Below are 18669 nucleotides of genomic sequence, written 5' to 3'. Positions count from 1 at the left end.
TAATCCTCAGTAGATAGATACTGGTTTAAATGCGAGTACATAAAGCCTAGTATCTGTCTCAATACTGCACCTGCATTGTTCTAATTTCTAATATTTCCATAATTCCCAAGTACCTAATGCTTTACGGAGTTGTGCTTGTTTTCTTATTTCAACCATATCTTGTCATAAAGAGCTACACAACCCATTTATGCAGTGAATGAAAAGATAATTTCCTTTTATTGGCTTGAAGTTGGCATGAGGTGAGGCTGAGTGTTCTGCTGTTCTTGCATTATGTGGATCAAGTAAAAAGAAACTCACTTCTAGCCCTAATAATAATCAGCTATCCTCACTTGAATCCTAATCTTCCTGCCCTTCTAAAAGGTCTGGTGTCTCTCCCATTCTTTGCAGACTGCTTTTCACATCACCTTGAATCCCCCCTTTTCCCTCTACTCCATTATTACCTGTTTGAATCAGAGGGCTTCATCCTCCTTATCACTAAAATTGCATGCCTCTAAAGAGCCTGTGGGGTTGCCTCTTTTTCAAGATATTTTGTTACAGGTCTGTTTGTCTGCCACTCAGCCTTTTGCCGAATAAGGATCCCCCTTTAGAACCAGGAGGTTTTTAAGGACTGAGATGTAACAAAGGCAAGCTGGCCCAAGAGTTATGGTGGTCACCATTCCGTGTAACAACTGAGTTAACAACTGAGTTTCGCATTCTGTCTGCACCTTGGTTTCCGTCTGCTAAATGAAGATGGCAGCAGGCACCTATTGCACAGGGGAAATGCCATGGGTACTGTGATGATAATCCTAACCTCAGACAGAGAAGTCTGCTGTCACCAGATAGCTGTCTGTTTGAGGAAATCCTGTCCTCCTAACAGGATGTGAGTGGGTTTCTGTGTAATCCTCAGGTGGGCAGGAGGACCAAAAGACAAATAATATGGGCCTAGGGTCTTTGATTAAAGGTGCAAGCTGGGGGAAGATGAAACTTGATGTTTTCTATCCTTTGGGGGAGTAAAAAAAAATACAGGCAATTTCTGGATTTATCACAAGGAGTTTTCCCACTGCTCTTTAATTTGCAAACACTTTATTAAATACCTGTCTGGGAATTTAGAAATCCACATGGCCTAGGCAGAAACAATACTTAGGTGCTTAACAAAGGGAAACTGAGGGCAGACCTTCGTTCTTTTATCTCCCTTCTGGAAGTAAATGAGCCACAAATCAGAGATAAGTAGATTGCAGATAGAACCAAGTACCACAGCCTGGTAGATTCTGGCATGTGAGTTTGAAGTTTTCGCCCCTGTGAGTGAGATGCAATCACTGGTCATATAGACAAAATGGGTAAATACAGCAGGAGGATGTAGATTGTTTCTCCGTCATGCGCTTCAGCTAAATAGTCAACTAGTATGGAGGAATGTAAGTGAAAGATATGACTTCAAGCTGAAAAGTAATCAGGAAGTAAACAGCAGCATTTGATTCACTGACAGCAGTGGGATGTTACTAATGACAGGGTTTTTTAAAGGCCACTATGAAATGAAAGACTAAGTTCATGAGGGACGCTTGTGCCAAACATATCCCCTGCTACCCCTGGAGAAAGATAGAGAACTGAAAGAGCTGCCAGGTCTGAATGTCTGCCATAACTATAGTCTTTCCAAGGTGCAGTCAAGGCACACAGTAAGGCACTTTGTATGTGTGTGTGGGGGGGTGTATGCATGTAAAATAGTATGTTTTGCTGCTGCTACTGTCTATTGACAATTTTAGCCAATCACAGACCTTTTACGTGCAGAAGGGTCACAATATTGGTTAAAATTATTATTTATTATATGCTAGGATCTGTGTCATTTTCCCAAAGACAGCTATATTGCCACAGAGAATTAGCAAAACCTGCACTTAGTCATTTGAAATTACTGTTTTCAGCATCTTGACTCTGAATGCTAGAGAAAAAACCTCTCTCAGTTCCTCTGGTTTATTAGCGTTGCCTATTTTCTCTGTGAAGTTTAGCTCATACCACCCACTTACACACAGACAGACATGCACAGGAGCCTTGCAGCTCAAGATCATTCTTAAACTGTACAAATTCCACTGAGATCAATCATGATGTTCATCTGTTGTGAACACGGCAGTAATGGACAGATGAAATCAGAGTCTTTTTTTCATATACCAAAAAGCTATCAGGAATCCAAGCAGTATTGAAGTTGTATTAAAACTTTTGGACAGGAAGTAAGTAAAATTTCAGAGAAGAAGGGAAGGAAGCAGACATCTCTTCTCCAGCCTCACTAACCTTTTCCCATTGTCAAAGTGATCTGATCTCACAAATAGGGACGCGCAGGACCTTCCTCTGGGAGACTTATCTCTACAACCAAAGCAGATAGTGCAGAAGTTGCTAGGACTCCCTCCTTCTCTCTGACTCCCTCCCCTTGGGAAAAAACTCTTCCTGTCCTCTATCCCTGGGACTCACTGACAGCATGACAGCTCCATTCTTACACATTGCTGGGAAAGAAAAAGTGCCACCAGCTGGGACATAGGAGCAGAAGAGTACCCTTCCTCTACCCTCCTTCGTTCTTATGGAGCAGGGAAAACATGAAAGATGGCATTGTCCCAGTTCAGAAGAGGGGATGTTGAGGTGGAGGTAGAGACAAGAGAGGATGGGTGGAGCACATGGTGAAGCAGTGTGCACAGAAGGGCATCAAGACAATATCGTGGGTATTGTGATACTGCATTCATATTAGTGGCTAATAGCTGGAAGCAGGACACAGTTGTACTGTGTGCCTTTTTCCAAAAGTATAGAGCAGGCCTTTGTGAAATCCGATGGAGCAGTGGGACTAGAAATGGGAAATAAAGCCTGTCTTTATAGGGTCACCACCATTGAATTGGCCTAGGTCATTCAGTGATACATCTTATCCTGGAAGGCCAAACTCTTCAAGCTAAATGGAGACAAATTCAGTAGTTTCAATGGAATTTTGCCCTAAGGTTTGAAGCAACCTCTGTAAAATAAACTGACAGGTTATCTTGTGACTTGCACATATTCTGTTCCTTAACTATATTAAGAAATCCTTTTCTAGAAGCTCTAACCCTTTGGTTAGATAGCTATAATAGCATATAAACAACCGAATGGAAATATGGCAGGTTAAAATGTGATCGGATCACAGCATGCAAATATGTGCACAGAGGAAAAGTGCAGGTGGTAAAGGACTTTTTCACTGAGTGAGAAAGGTGCAACACCCCCAGGTTAGAGCCAGTCAAATTCAAACTATAAATCAGGCATGTATTTTTAACAGCGAGCATGACTAAGTGTTGGAACAAACTACCATAAGAAGTGATGATTCCCATGCCTTGAAGTCTTCGGGTAAAGACTAGCTGTCTTCTTAGAAGTGCTCGACTACATCTCGGGTTATCTCACCACAGAGAATGAGTACTGTACTAATAGTACCTCTGCTGAGATGAAGAACAGGATACTCATGAAATCTGAAATACCCTTTATTCCTACCCATTCACTCCTACGAGGATTGATCTTAAACACATAAGGAAATAGTATAGCACTGATGTACCCAATCTGTAGCTAATTAAGGGAAGTTATGTGTTGTCAGCTTTAGGCTTTTACCCTGCGCTGTTTCTTATTTTTCCAGTGAGAGAAAGAGAACCATAGTGGGGAGAGGAGAATAAATTGAAAAATAAAGGGAAACTCATCATTTCCTCAAGGTCACAAGAAAATTGAATGAAGACATAACTGCTGAATATGGTACCATGCTTTTCTTCAGCTCATCTCTGAGTGTCTCCTGCTGAAGGTCCTAATAAAAGCTTCAGCAGCCTCTAGAATCTGAAGTGGAGAAGGACAGTATGCGTTGTCTCCATTCTGGGAGCACTTATCTTATCTTTGATGAAAATGTTATTCCCTGAAAGAGTACTACCCTAGCAAAGGATCTATGTTGTGACCCAGGTCACACTGAAACTCTGGATTGGTCTCTCAGGCAGGAATTCATGAGGTTTGGAAATATTCCATATTATTCAGATAAATTCTTTGCCTTCTTTTCACTCTTATATGATCAACACCTGTGTCACTAACTCTTCAGAAAAAGACACAGTGTATATCTAATAGGGAAAAACCCCATCCAGTTAACTAAAGAACTTACCACCGAAGCAGTAAATGAAGTATTTAGCATCTGAAGAGATGCTCACAATGGGAATTTTCCTTAAGTTTTACTGTTAGTCATAAAATAGTTCAGTTATAATTGGTTTAATTAGAAGGTTCAGAATCTAAATGAATCCCTATTACAACTCCAGAAAGTCGAATTTATTCATTAAGGCTTGATTTAATTAATATCTATTTTTCCTGATGCTCCCAAAGTTTTTAATGCATAGGATGGAATTTCCTGATTTAATAGTGCTGTTCTTGCTGCTGTCTGATGAAGGGAGGAGTCATGGTCTGGGGGATTCAGGGTGGGCTGGAGCTAATGATCTCTCTTCCACTCTTTCTTTGCCACTCACTGATTCTGTAACCTTCATTTTTTACAAGTGAATAATAAAAACTGCTTGTGTCAACAGAGAAGCCTGACCCCCAAGGCTACATGCTTTCAGTACTTATAATGCTTGTGTTATGATAGAGGTGCATCTATTGGAAATTGAGAATAACTGGACTTCTCCCATGTTAGCAGACTCGTTAACCTAAATAATTAACTATTTCTGATATTGATATGTGACTAGGAATCAGCCCCGTTTGTTACAACAAAACAAACAAGGCCTGTCGGGCAGAGGGAAATACTAGCCTATATTTGTTAGCAAGTAACTCACTGGGGCACAACATCAGCATAATGTAGAAAATAGAGCCTTGCCAAGCCTGATGATAGAAAAATCATGACTCAGCCTGTTAGCCTGAATTCATATGACTCCAAAATAATGCATTTGTTTGGCTTTTTTTTTTTTCCTCTTCTGTAATAACAAAGGCTAGAATATGAGATCTCGGAGAATCATGTGACTCCGGAAGCTGGGGCAGAAGACCTCCAAATATCACTTAATTTGGGAACTTGGCAACACTGAGCATGCTTCAGGTAAAGGAACGAACAAGATAGTAAAATTCTGGTAGCTACAAAAATTTGGCTTTCATATTATCTTTTCAGGTCAGACTTTTTAAAGTAAATATTGGTGAATAAAGGTGATGACATCTGAACTCTAGGTTTCTCCAGCACTGGGCAAACTTGTCTGAAGAGTAATAAGGGAGAGGCAGAAAACGAAAAGCTCAAAAATAATAATTTAGGAACTAGCAATGACATGTGCCTCCTACTGCTTTGTTCTTTCTTTAGAAACTGCTGCAGTAACTATTTGGGAAGAAAATGCTGAAATCTTTGTGTAAAATGAAACAGCACTGAACTCCAGGAAATACGCCAATGTGAATTTTGTTGAGACATAAGGGTGGTGTTGAGCAGAGCATTCTAAGCTTCCCATTTTGGAGTGGTTTGCTGAACCTTGTGCCCTTTGATTACAACGGCAACTCGTGATGAGCTCTGTAAAGAGCAACTGTACACCCTGATAAACTATAAATAGCAACAGCAGTTTACTAATGAATTTGTCTTTTTTGTCACTAAGTGTGCAGCAGCAGTTTTTCTTCCCCGAAATCACTTTTTTGATAGATCGTTGTAATCCAAATCATTGCCTAACCTGAGTGCAACTTTAGATTAAGTCTTCTGTAATTAAATATTCTGCTTGCTTTTAAAGTAGGTACAGGTGCATATATTGTTTGTCATTATTTAGACCAGCTGAACTTTCCCAAGTCTCCTTTGCAGAGACTTGGTTCAACCATATCATTTAGAAGATAGATAGCATGACTTTATATGAAATGGCATATAAGCTTAATGCATTTAAATCGCAGAGACATTCTGGCATATATTGACATTTGATTTCTATAAGAACTGATCATCCAAATCTAAGCCCAGAAGGATCTGGATTCATGTTCGGAACGAACAGAAAAGCTAATGGAGAACACTTTGCAATGTGGAGTTCAGCCCAGGACCTGTAGCCTACAGATATCCCAAATCTTTTCACAGTTACTGCCTTGATGAATGAAAATAATGATTTGAGAACTCAAATCATGTGGTTGACTTAAAAATAACTGTCTTGTGTTCTTTTAATTTACCTTATCTTTTTTGAGTCTTTGGGTTATGCTCTTTTATTTTCTGCAACCACAAAAACTAAATAATACTATTTCTTAATTTCAAATTTTTGAAAGCCTAATAGTTCGTAACTATTCTTCTGGCACTTGGCAGGGGTGTGGGGGGACCTTAACTATCCTATTTTGAGAGCTGGCATCACTGCTATGTTCCTGGCAGGCAGCTGAAGTAACTAATTAAGTAACTATATACTTGCTGGAGTTGAATATCCACACTACCTATGAAAATAATTCTTGTGCAAATCTACCAGACTTCCTTTCCCTCCTGGTTGGGTTCCTCTGCTGATAAAAATATCACAAGGTCCTGTTTCACCAGAAATACTAAGAGACCAGAAATTACTTTACAATTAACACCTCATCTGCGTTGCATGGTTCTCCCATTACATCTCCATACATTTCACCCTACTTTTTCAGCTACGATAGCAGTAGGATCTAAGATTTGGACATCATATTTCTTCTAGAGGAGAAAACTGTCCCCTATTTTCCGTTCTATTCTACAGGTTTTGGTAGAATTCACAGTGAACTGAAATGTTGTTTCTATCTCTTTCTGAGCTGTTTCAAAGCATGGTGTCAGATAGTCACTAGTTGTTTTTCTTACTGCCCAGTGCATAAGCCTAGACAGGTTTGCTAATGTTCATTTGACTTGATTGTGAGCAGCTTCAATAGAAGATGAAAAAAAAAAATCTAGTTGCTCTTTCATCTCCACCTTGTGGTCAGACCAAATTATGCTGTCCTCTTTCAGAAATACATTTTACAATTGAATGAAATACTGTATTCAACTCAAAGCCAAAGATTTAATTTGTTGGAGGGATTGGGATTTGGCTTTATAAAGGATTTTTGAAGTTCCACTTTTTTTCTGTTAAACTTTAGGAGAAAGTATGTAATGTTGTATGATTTTTATCTAATATAGTTACTTGAATAGGTATGTTGTGACGACTGATCCTCATTGTATGCAGATTAATTTTTAAAAAATTAAATCAAAAAGTCTCATTAGAATTTTTAATGCATCCTGTCATTCAGCTGCATTTAGACTTCTGTAGAGATTCATCTTTGTCTAAGAAAGAAAAGTTAATTCTTCTACATGTGATTAAATGAGAAACAACAATAACACATCATAACAATCGCTGCTTGAACCCCATGGCATAAAACATGAAATACTGAGTTTTCTACAGAGAGCATTATCTTGGATGTACTTGACAGCAGTGACTTAATTCATTGTTTTTAACTACAACAACATTAGCCTGAGCTTGTAGCTGCCTTTCGATGCAATCTATATGAATGGGCCATGAGTCTTCACAGTCCTACGGAGTATTCAGGGTTTTGCTTGCTGAGATGTTTTATATCCCATGTTACAATAAATAAGATCTATCCTGACATTACATAGTCTCCTTTCTATAATTTCCTACTCTATTCAGTCTAGTCATCCCCCAAAGAACCAAAGCTATTTGTCTGGAGTAAGACACAGGAAACTATAAAAAATAGACAGTGGAGCTCCTCAAATGATGCACAATGGGTTGCTGGTATATCACAGGAAGTGAGCAGGGGACTGTGAGGCATCAAAAGCCTTACCAAAACCTAAAATAAAGATAATCTTGCACTGCTATTCATGGGCTCTCAGCCTTTCGCATCCAAGTTTTCTCCCAAACATTTATCTTTCTCTCACAAAGATACTCTCATACACATACACCTGAAACTCACATGGTTTTCGAATCCACCACTGAGGCATAGTTTTTGCTGTGATATTGCATATTACGGAGTTCCATAATGAAGCATTTTTATCTGGTGCAGTGGACTACCAGTCTGAAAAAGCTGAGACTGTTTTTGTTTGTCTCATCTCATAATACATTGCATTTGGATGATATTATCAGGCAACGGATGGAATGAATAAACTCTGTTTGATGCAGTGTAAGATAACCTTTTGATGCACAAATGTTAAGCAAATGACTTAATAGGAAAAGGTTCATGTGCATGAGTGAAAATATTGCATGCAGTAAAAATAAGCAAGGGCCAACCAGCCTTTTGGTGGAAGACAGATAGTAATAAGTGAAGATGAGGCAGGCAATGCCTATTTTTGCATAGTTACACTAGCTGCACTGTAAGCACTTGCATCTTATCCTGAAGATTTAGTACTAGAAAGTCCCCTTGGAATTGTCACATCAGTGATGTGGTTTGAGCCAAGTCCTTTTGCACTGTTGGTCAGGCCAGAAGTTGCAGATTTTGAATTCCTTCTGCACAGAGATGTGTAGGGTTCTCTCCAGGCTCATTATTATCCTAGGAAAGAGCAAAGGGATGCACGCAAGAATCAATTTTGGTTGCAAATAGAAGTCTGGATGCTAACAAAGTATACACGGAGCCATGGCATTATGCTTCCTACAGTTTAAACACAGCCGTGAGGAGCAAGGCTCTGTCTTTTCAGTGCTAAATATGTGATGTGCAGCCTCTATCACAGTGCTACAAGAGGCAACCTGTCATATGGCTACTACACTGGTGCAGGACTCACACTGGCTGGTCTCTCCCCTGTTTCTGTGATTGCAGATATGTCCACATTGCAGTCCAAAAGAGTGAAAGCCTTCTGTGAATACCTTGATGCAGCAGCAGCAAAAACTCTAATACCAACAGCTAACCCACATTTCTGCATACATTTATGGAACTCACTTCTGTGCAGCTAATTTATGCTTTATAGGAATTCAGTTCCTACTGTCAGGGCCCTGAATGCACTAATAGGCCTTAATGGCTGTGATCAGCCTCACCTGGCACCTCCACCCGCACTCTCTGCCCATGGGCACAGGAACTCTATTTAAAGTCAGGCCTGGACCTTCACTATCTCCTTGAGCTATGTTGTAGGAGTAGTAGTCTTCAGCCCAGTTACAGTCATGCCTGTACCTGCCTGTGGTTCCTGTTGTTCTGGGGGCTCTGTTGTTGCTGTGCACCTGCTTTGCAATCGCTGCTCTGTGTCTGACCCTAATTACTCTCACCAGACCTTGCCCTGACCTGTGGATTTTCTTTCTGGCCTGACTTTGGACCTGCTCCATCACTGTGTACTTGCCTGATGGTTTGGACTCTTGAACTTAGCTACAGTTCCCAGGCCTGCCCTGCATACTTTGGTTAGGTACGGTAGAACTGGGTCTTGGCTGGCAAGGCCTCTGGCCTGCTGGCCATGTTATTGTGCTTGGCTCCTGGTTCTGCCATGCTTTAGGGAGCAGCTAGCTCTCACTGCTCCATGATACCTAAAACCTTTAAATCACTTGTCCACAGTCAACACAAGGAGCCTACAGTAGAACAGCAGGCAGACTTTCTTCTTAATTACTTGTTCTGCAGGAGGTGGCCTGGTCAATCTGCTTAGTTAAAATACCCATTGTTTTACTTCCTTGAATATGTGAATATGTTTTTCAGAGACGCTTTTTACACTTGCCAGGATAATGAGCACTTCCTTGCCTCAGCAGAAATAAAAATGTTTCTTCTTCCCCTTATGGTGACTTGTATTTCAGTAGGAAACTGTCTTACATGTTTCCTTATGTTCTGGACTTTATGCTTGGTACTGATCTGTATGTCCAGAAACGTACTTGAAGATAATTAAGGAACTGGAGCATCTCTCATATGAGGAACAGCTGATAAAGCTGGAACTGTTTATCCTGGAACTTAGGGGGGATATTAGTGATGTTTAGACATATCCGATGAGAGGGTGTAAAGAGGATGGGGCCAGACTTAGTGGTGCCCAGTGACAGGAGGAGAGGCAATGAGCACAACCTGAAATACAGGGTGTTCCGTCTGAACATCAGAAAACACTTTAACTATGAGGGTGGTTGAATACTGGTACAAGCTGTCCAGAGAGGCTATAGAGCCTACGTCTTTGGAGATATTCAAAACCCAAATGGATGTGGTTCTGGGCAATCTGCTCTAGCTGACCCTGCTTGAGCAGGGGTTTGGACCAGATGATCTCTAGAGGTCCCTTCCAACCCCAACTATTCTGTGATTGTGCAATACTTGATATTTGTATCAATGTGCTTCATTTTGTGTCCTGGAAGGATAATAAATATAGTTCATTAGTGGCTCTTGACTGAGACATCATAACTAACTTCTTCGAAGGTAAATTGAAGGGTGATTGCTCCCCATTTTCTTTCTCCTAATCATCTCATGGAACTGATAGTTTCTCTTCACAGACAACATTCCCAGAACTCCTGGTATGGTGATCATAGACAATATTCAGTGACGTATTTCTTATCTGACTATTGTGTTGAGGAAGAGTTTCAAGGAGATTGTTTTATATACTCCGACCTCTTCATGTCAATTCTTCTATAACAGAAAGAAATAGAGCATATTAAGGTATATGAAAAAAATTATATATCCTTTTGGGTAAGGAGGGGAAATGAAATGAAACAATTGGCATAGGTCTTGAAGGGGAGAGCGAGGAGACACCTGCGAAGTTTTTTGCTCATGTACAATATACTGTTCTGTGGTGCTAGCTTCAGCTTTGCAAGGTCAGACAGACACGGAGGCCATCATGTGGGGAAGGAAGTGAATGCTATTAAAAGGAATGAAGACCTACTGTGCCTGACTACTACAGTCCATCCTTCTGGTGCTATGTAACACTCACTGGGTAGGGAAATTGACTGTCCCTCCATATGTCTTAATTCTCAGAAGAAATTAGTTGAGTCCCCAGTCTCCAGTTCTGCTTCATTCAAGCCTCCTGTCTGTGTGGCATCATTTCATATGCTCCAGCAGTGTGACAGAATCAGATGGGAGTGTCAGGTGACAGCAGTAGTGCCTCAAGTGTCTCTCCTTCCAGACAAAGGACACAGTCATGCCATATCATCCATATCTGCCAACAGCAGATGTATGAAGGTGGACAGTAACCAAAATGAAGAGAAGTCCCAGGAGGCCTGCAAGGGTGATGGCACAGCAAAGAAGCTCTATAATATGTTTAAAAACACAGCAGAGTTTGAGATGCGTTGTCTCACTAATCTTTTCTGTGTCATTTTGAAGATGGTAAACCACTTTAACACTAGTCAACTACGCTTGTCTGGAAAAAATACTGTTTCATTTGACATCAGAGGAAAAATGAGTGACATGACTAAAGTATCCGCGAGCCTGTAGGCATGACTGAAGATCAAGCCCTGATATCCTGAGGTACTTTGTATACCGCACTTTCCTTCCGCTGGGACCTCTGCCTGTCTCTGCATGCCACTGCTCTCATACAGCGTGCTAAAGCAAAGAGACTGATAGTAACAACATGGGACATTCACTTCAGGATCATGTCTCTGCAGAGACTAGGGAAGGACAGTCTTTTTATCCCAGCTCAGCTAATATATCAGCTCATATCTGTCAAAGTAATATGTCAGGCATTACTCAGGTGCGCAAAGTAGGAATTTGTGATGTAGTTCATTACAGATCTTCAGGAATAGGAAGCCTCCTAACGTTGCTATTTTCTCTTCAGAAAGAGTGTGGGGGAAGAGACTGAGACAGGGATATAACTAAGGTTACTGTGATATCATTGTACCTGACATGTCAACACTCCTGAGCCCCAGACTGGTGCTGCTATTCCATCTACTGCCAGGGCAAAGTTTCCACTTTGGAGTAGGTGACGGGTCAATAGTGCATAGTCTTTCCTTTAGTTCAGCTTAAATATTAGACTGGCATTGCTGTTGTTGGGGGGGAAGGGATGACAGTTTATTGTCTATTATAATTTTATTGGCTATGCAGAAATCATTGTGAGTTACACTGGCAAGAATATTTAACTTTTTAAAGTCTCTGCTATTGCCAAGGGCACAAAAAAGTTAAAGAAACAACCTGGGCACAGTGCCTGGCCTCAGCCTTTAACAACAGTTGGGTTCCAAAGGACAGGCTGACCCATGCATTGCACCCATGGTCTCTTTGCAGAAGACACATGCTGTCTTCTCAGCAATTTTCAAGCCTGCTCTTGCTTAAATGTCTCATATGGGTTTTCTGTTCCATTTGGCTTGTGCCAGTACATCTTCAGCAAGCAGAGTCACTGTGCTTCCCTTCTGTGCAGTGACTCTCTGTGCTCCTGGCTAATTAGATCCTTGAAGCTAGAGAACTTTTATCCCCTGCCTTTTTGCAGAGCTGGGCTTCCTGTACCTTCTGGGCCCTGCCTTTCTTCACAGGGCTGATTTGTGGCTGATAAACCCCATAGCAGAGCTCAGATGGGGTAAAAGTGGAGGAGTCTTTTCTTGTCTGTGTTTCACATCAAAGAGAGAATTCTTATTCTGAGCTAGTGGAAGAAACATATTCTTCATCTAGCACACGAAATGCTCAAATTGTGCAGTCTCTCCCCAGCCCTTCTGTGAAGTGCTAACAATATAAGTCTTTTTTAATTGCATTGTCAACACTTTCTCTGTTGAGAAGGTGCTCAGCCATTAGCAGAATTGGAGTCTTGAACCCAAGTACCAAGAGGTTTGCCAGATACTTGGAAAGGATCTGAAGAATGAGGTAGATATGGACTCCTTATATATTTTGCTCAGGCTTAGGAATTGGTACCAGTCCTGTTCCAGTGCCAGCCTTTTCTACTGTCTGCTGTCTGTCTCTGGAAAATTTAGATTTCAGCATAATTGGAAACCAAAGCACATAGCTTGGCGGAGAGGGGTGAGCATTTAGCATATATCAGGTCTATTTGTCTATTGAGTTTTTGCCGAAGTGAGAAGTTTTTTGAAAATACTCCCATATTTTTTAAGTTGCTGCTGCCACTTCTGTGAGATGCAAAATATTTCCAAGTCTCATAGGATATCTTATGCTTCTATCCTTCACTCCTCATCTCTAAAATGGTAATTAAATCACTTGCTTACCTCAGTGGTAGAGGGTGACTTGCTTAGGTACCAGATAATGATAATTTCAGATCTCTTAGGTTTTGGTCAGCAGAAAGTTATCTTTCTGGGGAAGTCCTGCACATTAAAATGATGTGGGTGGATTTCTGTGTAATCCTCTGAGATGGGCTGACCGAGTAATAATGAATGACAGCCTGTAGCTGGATGTTTGTTATGTGCTAGGTAAAAGTATATGTGTTCACTTAAGACATGAAGCTTGGTGAATGAACATTTTTGGCGAGGGAAAACTGAAGGCACTCAAACTCTGGTATTTATTGCTCTTGCAGTTCATCTAGACAGCATCTAACCAATACAGAGAAAACTGTAAGTATCAAGTTGAGCTTAGAATAAGCATAAAGCAAGTCTACTACTACTACTGGTTGAAATGCAAATATGGCTAGCACTCGGAGGAAGTAGCTAACATAAAATCTTTCTCTGAAAGTTCAATATATTTCTCTGATAGTACCTGAAATCAGGAGAAGGCCCACAGTTTTATGAGTGAGGACACTGAAGAATGGTTGATGGTAAACCCTTTGCCCAAAATACTCCTGGTCAATAACTTTTCTCAGAGAGGTGTAAATCTGGGTAGATCTTAAAGTATAAACTAGTCTTATGCACGGACAATGACAGGGCTGCATCCTCTGTGTGAGTGAATGTGAACTTAAAGCTTGTTCTGCTGCAAAAAAAAAGGATTCAAAACAGTTGGGTACCTTTCAACTACAGCAGGTTCACTTTCACTGTACAAACTTGATCTCCATGGTGATTAAAAATATATACTCAAGCCAGTGTAGCTCTCTGCTCCTGAATTCATTGTGGCTTTCAGTAAGGCAGTTATATTACCACAGAGAACTAGTAGCAACCCCAATTTAGCCATGCAAAATGCTTATTCTGCTGCTTCTCATTTTTCCGTGTAAAGGGAAAAAGTTTTTTACTCTAATGGTTTATTTACACTCCATTTCTGTTTTGTATGGTTTAGACTCTTTAAAAACTGTACTGCCTACCCAGGCACACAGACAGAAACCTGCATTCTTAGGTGGTAGCTCTAAGTAGGTTTCATGTATTTTTCCACAAAATACTTCATAAAACATGGATTTGGCTGTGCAAAAGCCTCCTTTAACAAATGCCCAAAATTTGTGACTGCATCATGTTGCAATTTGGCTCGTGCCCGAGTTCTCCAGCCATACTGCTGAGGAGAGAGTGGCTCTGAGGGAACAGCACCAGAAGTGACTGGCAGAGTATCGGGAAATTCAAAATCAAACAACAGCAGGATTGTCTCAGCCTCCGCTACTTGCTGTATCTAGTTATCTAGATGGTCATCCTCCTACTCATAAGACAATGCTGGACAAAAAGAACAAAACAAAGAGGTCTTTTTGCAACACTGCTCCATATGATGGCTCCTGCAGAAATTCCCAGCACTTGTTGCAACTTCAGGTGTCCCAGTGATAAGTGTCAGGGTAAAAACGGGAAGAAACCTCTCTGCACTCTACCTTTTCCCCTCCCCATAGCATCTGCTTGTTCCCAAAGAGCAATTTCATTCATCTACATCCCCAAAGACCTAACAACTGTAGAATTTACAATTTCTCTCTTCAGGAGAGGCTCACTTACTGACATATGGGAGGCCTCCCAGACACTGGGGGAGATACTAAATACCCAAGAAAATGCAGTCTCTTCTACCTAGTGCTGGACATAGGTAATTCCAGCACTGAAACTGAGCAGCTCTGTTCCCCATCAACTGCTAGCTCATCTCTATGTTGAAAGACTGATGTTCCATTGGTTAGAAAATGGGGCAAACCAGAATTAGTTGCCACTGGTAATGGTTTTGACACAGCTAGAGCAGACAAAGCAGAGGCAGGTGCCTGCCTTTCTGACAGCCTCTGCTGTCTTTAGCCCATTTTCTGGGCAAAGGGTCTCCAGCTGGATTACCTTTCTGTAAATGGAGCCCAAGGATCCCCAGGACAACTGTTGACACCCATGGGACAGCCAGAAGTTAGGCTTGGCTTGCCTAGTGTTTCACCATTGTGATCTCTCTGGTCTTGCAGCGACACATGAAGTACAAAAAAAAAAAAAAACTTTTCAGGTGGGTTTCTAAACCAAGCCCTTTCTACTATGCAGCATAGGGCATGGAGATTAAAGTGAGAATGCTTGTTTACCACTCTTCCTCAGTTTCCTTGCTCCTCTTCAACAGTCTTGGGCATTTGGGTTGATGGTTGTGATGTTCTTCTTTAGCTCATTTCTCCTCTGCTGGACTTTTCCTCTGAAGCCCACTCCCTGTGCTTTTCTGTCTTAGAAAATCTAGCAATTGAAAATCCTAAATATCCCTGATTTAGGAAATATGACTATTGTTCTACTCCATCCACGTTTGCAAAGGGCTGTGTCATTCTGTCACTCGATTTCCCCTTGCTTAAATTAGTCAGGCTGAGCCCTTTGCTATTTTATTTTGTTCTATTATAGGGTTAGAATTGTTCTGAATTTGAATGCATACAGATACATATCTCTGCCCTTAGAAATCCTTCTGTTCAGAATGATATACTTGCTCTTGCAAAGACTTCGAGGCCTGGGTTTACAGTCACATTCCTGTGAATAAAGTAGATGTGATCTTGCAGCAGTACTGGGCTTTACCTGTGCTTTCATTCTCTGTAGCACATGTATATTCAGTGAGGAAGAAGATTCAGTGAATAATGCAGTACTAGTATGAATTGTACCTTTACAAAGTCTTGTCTCTTGGTCAGTTTTGGGCAAGCTTTTATGGGACTCAGCACAGCATATCACTAACAGAAAAGCAAACACTGCCAAATGTTAACTCCTTGATCTAAAATGTCACTGCTACAGCTCTTCAAACAAAAGGTTGTCCACATTTTCTGGTATGAGCCAAACATTCTTGTGAATTATTGATCTAACCTGAAATGTAAAGGAAAAAATCAAATATCAGGCTGATACTGATCTGATCTACCAGAGATAATTCTAGCACAAACTCTTAACATTTGGCAATATTATAAATGCCAAAACAGATCTTTATAATAGGAACCATCACATCTGCTTAAGAGCTGACCTTACCACTCCCACCTACAAGCATCCACCCGTCGTACTGCACAGTGCTTGCACAAAGCCTGCTTGTGAAAAACATACTATAGTTTGGTCAAAGTAAAAGGCTTTTCCTCCTACTCTCATTTCAGGGGTTTCATTTTTAGATAAAGGCTTGTTTCTCTTTCTTTTTATCTAATCCTTTTCCAGAGTGAGAAATCTCACTTAGAAGAAGGCCCTTAAGTCACTCCTATGACTTCCATCAGTCATATCACATGAAAGGAAAGGGTCTAGGGAGTAAGGCAGCACAAAGTCTGTAGGACAAACCTGAAATCAGCTTTGTTTCAGATTTCAGACTTCCTGTTTTCTGTTGGTTAGGTAATCATGCATAATTTCCTAACTATAAGCACATACATATTCAAAGAGCTATCATGTGAGGAAACTCTGGAGATTAAGAGCTGCTTACGTATCAAGGTATTGTCAACTTGAGATAGGTAGAACAGTGGTCACCGAGAAGCTCACACGCTGAGAAGCTGTGGGTGGATTTTTCATACTCCTCTGGACAGATTCACTGAGTAAAATAAAGAACCTGTGGTCGCAGATTTGCTGTCTTGCAAATAAGAGCATGTGTGGCAGAGGAAGACTTGAAACCTACTGATCTCAATTTGTTTTGGTAATGGAAAGTTAGAAGCAATGATGTCTGGTTTTCTCACAAGAAGCTCCTCCTACTTCTTGCTCCCTTTATACAATTAGTATAAGTAACATCCAGAAACAAAACAAAAAGAAAACAAAAGGCAAAAAACAAAGGCAAAGAAAATCAAGCCTTTTAATAATGTGATTTTAATATATGAAAGTTAAGCTGTCAGAAAAAGTAAGGAAGGGCCAGAACATTGTATAAAATACATGTATTGTTTTATAATAGTCTGTAATTTTATAGTATGTATTTTAGTCTGTATTTTATATAGTCTATAACTACTGATAAAGTGACAATGTATGCATGCCACATGGGATTCTGTAGTATCCAGGGTGTCATGCTGAGCCTTGTTGCCCTGAGAGGCATAAGACTAGGTATGTAGAAAGGAGTTATTAAAATAGATGCTGGCTATTTTTCTTCTCTTGTGCTCTGGCTAGATACCCAGCTTAAAGCAAAGAGGTCACTGCTTCAGTCTGAGCCTGACAAGCACTGGTGGGCGGTGACCAGGGTAACTTTTCTGCAGCGCTTGTGAAACTGTGGCCTAGCCTAGCAATGGTACCTGGCTGTAGCGTTTCTTTGCCCATTTGATGCTTGCTGTCATAAAGCTGAATGTACTATAAGCATGCTTGGTGAGGTATGTGTTGGTATGTGCATGCAAAGTTCAAATGCTTTAAATTTGTTGAGCACTTTCCATTGCAATAGGTTTGTTTCACTGTAGAAACTCACTCACCAGTGTGAGCACACGTGAGCTTGGGCAGTGTGGTTTTCTGTGCGTAGGCCTCTCGTGGCCTTCATGTGTATACCATGAAGGAATAACAGCAACCATAAAAGAACTATTAGAAATTAAGTCCTTCTCACACCTATGGTTTACTTACATGTCATCCCTGCCCTGTAGGTTTGAAATGATTTGTTGACTCAACTGATTGTGCACAAATATGCTCACACAGAAATCTATGCTTTATGGTCAGTCTTGAGTTGTACAAGTTTAATGAGATCTTCACTGGTGCTAAATGCCGCAAGCTTTTGTGGAGACCAAGAGATTTATGGGATATAGAACTTTTCTTCTCCTAACTACCACTTTCAGCTCAACCTATCTCAGAAACTGAGCCATTTTATAGACGAGCTTTCTGTTGGGGTAAATGGGAGTAAATCTGTTTGCCCCAAAGGAAAGCTGGTGTTATAAAACCTTTAGTCCAGAAACTTTGAAGATCCCCTTATGAATAAGATGGTGCCTCTCTTTCCCAGTCTTTTAGGGGACAAAAGTTCTCCTCCCACAAACTGTCATCATGGCTGCGCACCAATTTATTTCCTTACCTGTGCTGAAAAGCTCTTGTTTGAAAACTAGTTCTTTTGAACTAAGGAGCCTTCCATCTGAAAGGTATATTGTTCATTAATGGCTGGAGGGCAAAGCCAAAAAACTCAAACAGGAAAGCAGGTATGTATTTATTTTATCTTTAGATCTACCTCAAGGCTAAAACTAGCTCTAGTGCCAGTGTTTTCCAGCAGTCTTATTTTGGCAGTGGAGACTGTACCCACAGAGTCCCTCTGAATAGGACCAACAGGCTTTTAAAAGATGCTTGGTCTCTTTCATTGTGAAGGAAAATGTCTAATATTCCTGTTCCAGAAGGATCTGTGGGAAAATCCCTACTTTTCTATTACGAAAATCTTTCTAAAAGACATGCTAACAAAGAATTGCAGTTTAAATACATTGGGATAGGGGAAAATTACTGGCCTTCTAGAATATAAGCTGCTGTTTCTTTTTTTTCCTGCAATAAAAAGAGTGAGGAAAGACTTGAGTTCATCTTTGAAGAAGAAGAAACAACAGCAAAGATCTTAATTCCATATAATCCCAGAATCTTAGCGTTTATTTTAATTTCAAATGCCTCAAGTGTCAGTGCCTACATTGTCCTTTGCATCGAAATTAGGAATGACTATAAACATAGAGCATTCACTACCATAACTCCAAATGTTGTGATAGCACAATGAGAGTTCACCTTGCTG

This window comes from Dromaius novaehollandiae, chromosome 1 (assembly GCF_036370855.1).
Source record: "Dromaius novaehollandiae isolate bDroNov1 chromosome 1, bDroNov1.hap1, whole genome shotgun sequence".
Lineage (NCBI taxonomy): Eukaryota > Metazoa > Chordata > Aves > Casuariiformes > Dromaiidae > Dromaius > Dromaius novaehollandiae.
Note: the sequence above shows the minus strand (reverse complement) of the source record.